Source organism: Sinocyclocheilus anshuiensis, unplaced genomic scaffold, assembly GCF_001515605.1.
Source record: "Sinocyclocheilus anshuiensis isolate Anshui unplaced genomic scaffold, SAMN03320099.WGS_v1.1 scaffold714, whole genome shotgun sequence".
NCBI classification, from domain to species: Eukaryota; Metazoa; Chordata; class Actinopteri; order Cypriniformes; family Cyprinidae; genus Sinocyclocheilus; species Sinocyclocheilus anshuiensis.
In genome coordinates, this window is record NW_015546068.1 from 443,304 (window position 1) to 451,009 (window position 7,706).

A 7,706-nucleotide genomic window follows, 5' to 3' on the forward strand; every position below is an offset into this window, starting at 1 on the left:
CACAGTAGACTTTAATAATATGCATTTATGGTGTAATTACTACATTTTAGTGTCAATCCATGTTCATATTTACTGCAAAAAATGCTTTAAAGCAAACATAGACTCGGTGCGGAAACGATCTCTGCACTGCTGCAAACGCACCACTCGTGGAACGCACTGCTGGACTGCTACCATGTGCGTGCTTTATTAATCTGTTAACATGAGCGCGGAAAAAATACACCCCACATACGCACTGCAAACGGAGTAATGTGAACCTGGCATTATGTGTGTGCGCTGCAAGTGTGCATGAGCACACTGTCTCCAGGAGAGCGCGCAAGCGCTGAATGGTTAAACACTGGTAAGAATTTAAAAGTAATGCAATTTATAAACTTTAGTGACGATGTGACACTGCCTCGATTGTGCAAGTGACAATTCCTGTGTCAACTGTGCAGCGTGCAGCTCGCTTATAGACAGACGCGATGTGTGGTGATTTGAAGCCATTTGGTGAGTACCTCACCTTCAGCATTATAATTATTTCACCCGCGCCGGACAGAGACTGTTCCACTGCATGTCGTGCCAAACCTCTCACGGCAGCATCATCAGCTTGAGATCGTTTTTTTGAGATCGGCCTTTTTAGAGACCGCCGATCAATAATCCCAACGTGATTATCGGCCGATAGTGATCGGTAGCCGATCAATCGGAGCACCCCTATTCATTTCTGTAGTAGGCTGTAAACTGCTTGAAACTTGCATAAAAAAACATTAAAGCACAGTTTATTTCATTTGTATCTTTTTGTTCTATTGTATTTGTCCTTTGCTTTTTTTATTACTGACAGTTTAATTATTTTCAATAATTTGTAGGACTTTTTGTTTGTTTGTTTGAAATTCCGCTGGTCTCTACAATGTAGATGTCATAGCAACCTTATTTACAGGAAATATATATTTGATATGTATCACTATCTTTAAATAAATCACTCATATAAAGTTTTGGTCATATGGCCCCCTCATAATCGTTTTAAATAATCGTGATTACAATATTGGCCAAAATAATTGTGATTATGATTTTTGCCATAATCGAGCAGCCCTAAAACTAAATATGGCAAAATTTATTTATGTGTTGTTTTAGATGAAATCATCAATCCTTTAAATCATGGTGTTTGCTTGTAAATTTTTTTTAATAATAATAGACCTAATTAAAAGTATTAAGAGTAAAAGCACTTGCTCTAGAGACATTGCACTGTGGTGTTCATGCTGTGAGTTCAGGTTTGACTTTAATTCCCTTTAATCCCTAATAATTTTCAGTCTCCACTCTGTCTGTCTTAATAAATTGGAACAAGATGCAAGATACTAGCGTTTGGTCCTGTAGTATCCCGCACAAACACTCAAACACTGCTCTGTTTGGTTTGGTTCTGTTTGATATGCACTGCAGTGTTTCAGGGAGTCGTTCCAGACCAGCGCAAATGAATCGCCAGCATTTATTATGTAGTTGAGACGCAGGAGTGTCTATCAGGAGCTGCGCGGCCCCTGCAGTGAGGTTTCCTGCGGCCCTTGGCCTCTGGCAGTCACACACTGCAGGCCTGAAGCAGCTCGGTTCCTGATTGACTCCTCGTTCCTTGATGTTGCATCATGTTAAAAAGATAAAGGGAAGCAAACAAAGAGTTGAAAAGGTTGTTTTGTAGCCATATTAAATGCACAAGTCTGCCGTGCAACAGAGAACATTTTTGAGTCATAACAGCCAGCTTAAGTTCTTGAAATATTTGTCTTCATTTGTTCAGTGGCTGATGGGTATGATCGCATCTCAGTTGAAGGACTCGGCCCGTCCCTGTGCATGAATTCTGTTCGAGTGTGACACATGCTTTTGAAAGAGATCGGGAAGAATTCATACATACCTAACATACTCTGGGCAATCGCACCATTGAAGGAATAGTTCATCCAAATGAAATTTCGGTTGTCCTCTGTTACTTCATACCATTGTTTTGTTGAAAACAAAATGCCAATCATTGGAAGAAGTGTGAATTGTGACTAGAAGTGACAAAAAAACACCATAAAAATGCCTGTACTATATTCAAAGTCATATGTATAAGAAACAGTCTGAACTTTAAGTCATTATCGCGCATTATCGTGTCATGCAGAGCTACACTGAAATACAAAAACAGTTTTCACTCAGTAATGGCTAAATTTAATAATTAATTACAAACAAACGCCAAGTAACACATTGAATAAAACATTAAAACATTAAATAGTGTTTACTTATATGTAAAACTTTTACATAAAACTTACTCCAACAATCTGTTTTTTACAAGTTCGAAAAACCATTTTTACAGTGTAGTTTCAAATCTATCATATCACTCCATTTAAAACCTGTACATTTACGATGTACATTCAGCATTGAAGATTCCCCCTTTCAGGTCACGTGTGAATTTGAATTGAATTGGCCACAACGTACAGGAAGTTGAATTGGAATTTGATTCGGAACTGCAGGTGAAAATAGATTGCAATTGGAAGAAATTTAACAAGGTAATGGAATTCTGGGGAATCAAGTGTTCTTCCATCCTGGTCCTTAAATGTATTAAAATACAAAGTAGAATTTTTTATAATAAATTAGAAATTTGTGTAGGTGTCATTTCAAACAGATGTATCTGTTTGTCTGTAAGGTTCTATTCAAACTTCTAAAAATATTAGACTTCTTTTTTACATTTAGACAAGAATTTTGTTAAGCAATCATTCCAAGTTTGTTTTAAGAAACTGTCCTTTACTAGACAAAACTTATTGCAGTTATATGAATTTCTTTGAATTTCAGTCAGTGTTATTTTAGTTATACATGTATGTGGGTCAAAGACGAAAAAGGGTATTAAAAATATTAAAATATTAATAAAAATTACTTTCACCCCAAATACTAATTAGTTGTAATTTTACATTTTTTAAATTTACCACTATCCTAGGTTTTGCCCATTTGTCAGTAAGAATTTTTTGCTCTTTTAAAACACAATCAAATTTAATATGCTCCCTTATTCTTTTATATATTTTAATATGTACACGTCAGAAATTAAGCATGTTGTTTGAATTTTTACATAAATATTGTGTTACACTGAATGACAATGTAACATTATTTCAACCAAATTTTGACAATTTATTCTCCAAAAACGTATTTGAAACCTTAAAAGTAGACACTTTACTTACATTTAATGTGCTTTCTATGGACATAAAATCACTTTTCTACATTTTTTTTGATGCGGACATCTTAATGTCCTTGACCCATGTATGTGTGTGTGTGTGTGTGTGTATATACAGGGGTTGGACAATGAAACTGAAACACCTGGTTTTAGACCACAATAATTTATTAGTCTGATACACGGCACCACCTTCAGGGTACAATGTTTGAACCATTGTGTGCAGATGATCCTTCAGAATGGTTCAATAGTCCTTGGCAGTGACGCGCCCATCTAGCACAAGTATTGGGCCTAGGGAATGCCATGATATTGCAGCTCAAACCATCACTGATCCACCCCCATGCTTCACTCTGGGCATGCAACCAGATACAAGTCCTGCACAGTGGCCAGAGGGATTTTGATCCATTCTTTTTGCAGAACAGTGGCCAGGTCTCTACGTGATGCTGGTGGAGGAAAACGTTTCCTGACTCGCTCCTCCAAAACACCCCAAAGTCACTCAATAATATTCAGATCTGGTGACTGTGCAGGCCATGGGAGACGTTCAACTTCACTTTTTGGGCCTAGGGAATGCCATGATATTGCAGCTCAAACCATCACTGATCCACCCCCATGCTTCACTCTGGGCATGCAACAGTCTTGGTGGTAAGCTTCTTTGGGGCTTCTCCACACCGTAACTCTCCCGGATGTGAGACAGTGAAGGTGGACTCATCAGAGAACAATACATGTTTCACATTGTCCACAGCCCAAAATTTCTGCTGCTGGCACCATTGAAACCGACGTTTGGCATTGGCACGAGTGACCAAAGGTTTGGCTATAGCAGCCCAGCCATGTATATTGACCCTGTGGAACTCCCAACGAACAGTTTTGGTGGAAACAGGAGAGTTGAGGTGCACATTTAATTCTGCAGTGAGTTGGGCAGCTGTGGTTTTAAGTTTTTTGGATACAATCCGGGTTAGCACCTGGACATCCCTTTCAGACAGCTTTCTCTTGCATCGACAGTTACTCCTGTTGGATGTGGTTCGTCCTTCATGGTGGCATGCTGACATTACCCTGGATACCGTGGCTCTCGATACACCACAAAGACTTGCTGTCCTGGTCACAGATGCGCCAAAGTTTTTAAATATACTTTTATATTGCAATAATTTTTCATTCAATCTTCAAATTACTGTAGAAACAACATAAAGGAATCTTTTTTATGACTGAAGGCGAGTATCACTGATACCAATACTACTGATGCCTGTATAGGAAATAGGTTTTTTCCCTAATATTTAACCATTGACTACAGTCATTCAACATCACAGTAGCAGTAACATTTATAGTAGTAACATTTATTAGACTTTAAAAAACAATAGCTTGTAATTTAAGTGAACTGAAAACAATCTTCACATAAACCCATTATAATAAATGTCATGAGGTCCCCCTTGGTCCACCCTGTATGTGTATATATATATCTTTTATTATTTAATATTAAGAAATAATTTTCAGTTTTTTAATTTTAGTTTAAATTTGAGTAATTTTGTTATGTGCTTTTTGTCATTTTTTTTGAAATATTAAAAGTGGTTTTATAATATTATTATTATTATTATCAAATTTATTTAAGTTTTGTTTGCCATTTTTAGTAGTTCATCGCAAAAATTACTCAGTTAGTTGTCAAGGCAACATTTCTAATTTAATTTTAATTTTAATAATACGTTTTTTACGTAATATTTATATTAAATGTTTGAATTCTGCTTCCTGTTATTCTAATTCAAAATGCAATTCTATATCCTGTGTGTTACCTCAATTAAAATTTTGGAATTGAAGTGGGATTTAAAAGATTTCTAAATGGTAGATTGTAATAAATTATTTTTTGAAGTGGTAAATGAAAATATTGGAGCACTTTTTACAAGAAAATACTATTTCAGTTTTTCTACTTAATTTCTGCTGTTTTTTGTTTGTGAAATTTACCAGCAATTTCTAAATGAAATTTGCTTCTACACCAAATATTTTTCAGTGCACATATGTTGTTAACATGTAGCATGTGATCGTGTGGCTGCACTGCCTGATTTATGCGGACCGTTTTAGCCTTGTTTCAGTGGTGTGACGTCTGACTGTCCACACATAGAAGTGAGATTCACAGGGAGCTGTGTTCTGGCTTGGCGTCAGGCCACTGACAAGCTTTTATTTACTGTCCAGATGGATGACTCATTTTATGCACCTAATCGTAACGCATCAGGATTTATGGTGGGTAATGGGACGGGGGGGACCCCAAGAGACACACTAATTGAAGCCCACTCTTTTTTCTGAATATTTCTGCCTCAGTCGGACAGCTGATCGCTGGAGTAATAACGGTGAAAGGCTCGTAACAGGTACATGTGATAATTGACGAATGTGTGGAGGAAAAATAGGGTAACCAGGTAATGTTAAAGGGTTAGTTCAAGATTTATAGCTTTGTGAGAGGAAAATTGAGCCACCAGACTTCAGCATTAATAAAACATGAAAACCAGTGAAGCTGATCAGATCTGAATGTATGCAAATTTATTTCAGAACTACGGTCAAACGGGGCGATTTTCAGCAAATAAAGATTTAAATTTCAGTCTGTTCCTCACATAAAGCTATTAAACATCTAGTGTTATGATGCTTTTGTGGTCTTGCTGTTGATGGCATCTTTGTTTTCTGTTCTCACTAGAAAGTAAGGACTTGATTGGTTTCCGTTTAGGAGTTTGTTCAAACTCCTATCTGTGCTGATCTTAATTTGATCTGTCGTTGACTCAAAAGAGACACCAATTCAATATCTGTCAAGGAAAACAGACTTATCTTGCTTTCCTTAAATCAGTGTTATTGTATTATCATTGAGATTCTGTTTTAGTTTTTATTAATATTTCATTAGTTTAAATTTTTCTATTTTCATTTTAATTTATAAAGTTGTAACGCTGTTGTTTGATCGTTTTTTAAAATATTTATATATAGATTTTATCAATTTTTATTTTAGTTTTTGTTTATTATAATTGAGATACTATTTTAGATTGTATTAATATTTTAAATTATTTTTGAATTTTCTATTTTTATTTTTATTTTAAATTTGTCTGAATTTTGTTGTGGTTTTGTCATTTTTATTATTATTATTATTATTATTTTTAAATGTCTTATTACAACAATTATTATTTTTTAAATGTTTTAAAATTAATTTTCTTTCATATATTACTAATATTCTATTAGTCTATATTAATTAATTTTGATTTTTCCATTCCATTTCCATTTAAATATTAAAGTTGTATTCATTTTGTTGTTGTTTTGTCATTTTTATTAGTTTTAGCTATTTTAGCTATTTTAGTATAATTTGAACTATTTTAGTTTTTATTAATATTTCAAATTAGTTTTCATTTTTCTGTTTTTAATTTTAATTTTAATTTAAATATTAAAATTGTATTTATTTTGTTGTGGTTTTGTTTTTTTACATATGTTTATAGCTGAAACAAATGAAGTTTATTTCTGTTAACGTTTATTTTATTTCATGCAAGATTTTTTATTTTGTGTTTATTTCAGATCAACACTCCATGTTAAAACATCCATTAAATCACAGTGACATTTAAGAAGTTAATGTGAATGACGCTTCCACTATAAAAGTCATTGAGATGATGCTGGGAGGTTGTGGGTGGTTGCTAGGGTGTTGGTATGCAGTTGCTAGGGTGTTCTGGATGGTTGCTAAGGCATTTGAATTGGTTGTGAGGTCGTTTCTTACTGGTCCACGTCAGAAGAGTCTGTGATATTCTGGTGTGGGATGTGGGATGCTGGTTGTTACTTGCTGATCTAATCACTTATTAAAATGAGAATAAGAGTAATAGTGATGCTTGGTTTAGATGCAATCACTTATGCTTTCTTAGTATCACAAACGCTTCATTTTGAAGTAAACGCTCAACTTTTGTAAGCGTGTCCCACATGGCGACATCCTCAGATATAGCTTAATTGTCTTTCCTATGAAATATAGACTTTCTAATCTGTTCATGTTGTTGTTCTCATTATAGGCCTAATGATAAGCTTATAAACACAGTGCTGAAATAACTTCTCTTCTCCACTGACCTCCATTGATTTTTCCCAAGCAACTCTTTAATCTGCGTAGAAAGAAACTAGCTTCGATAGTAGGCTGATTAAGGTCAAGAGAAGATTTAGGGACGGGGTTTAGGTCAGGTTTAGGTTGGTGCATGATCTGGGTTAAGTTGTGAACAAAAGGCCAAATTCTCAACAGACACCTTAAACTCATCAAAACTGGCGTTTTTTTGCTCTAAACCTTTATGGATCCTTGCAATCCTTGACGGTTGCAATCGAAAGGTGTTCTCTGAGGGTAATTGGTGCTAATGCTATACTAATATATACTAAATGCTTTTTGTTTTTGAGAAAACTATTACAGTAAGCGCTTGACCCAGGAATGTCGCAGGAAGGATCATCAGACTGTAGTGTCCGTGTGTGTATATGTATATTATGTATAATATATATAATATTATATATTATATAAATATTGAAAATAAATGTGTATATATACATTTATTATAATTTCATAATTTATATATAAATTATAAAT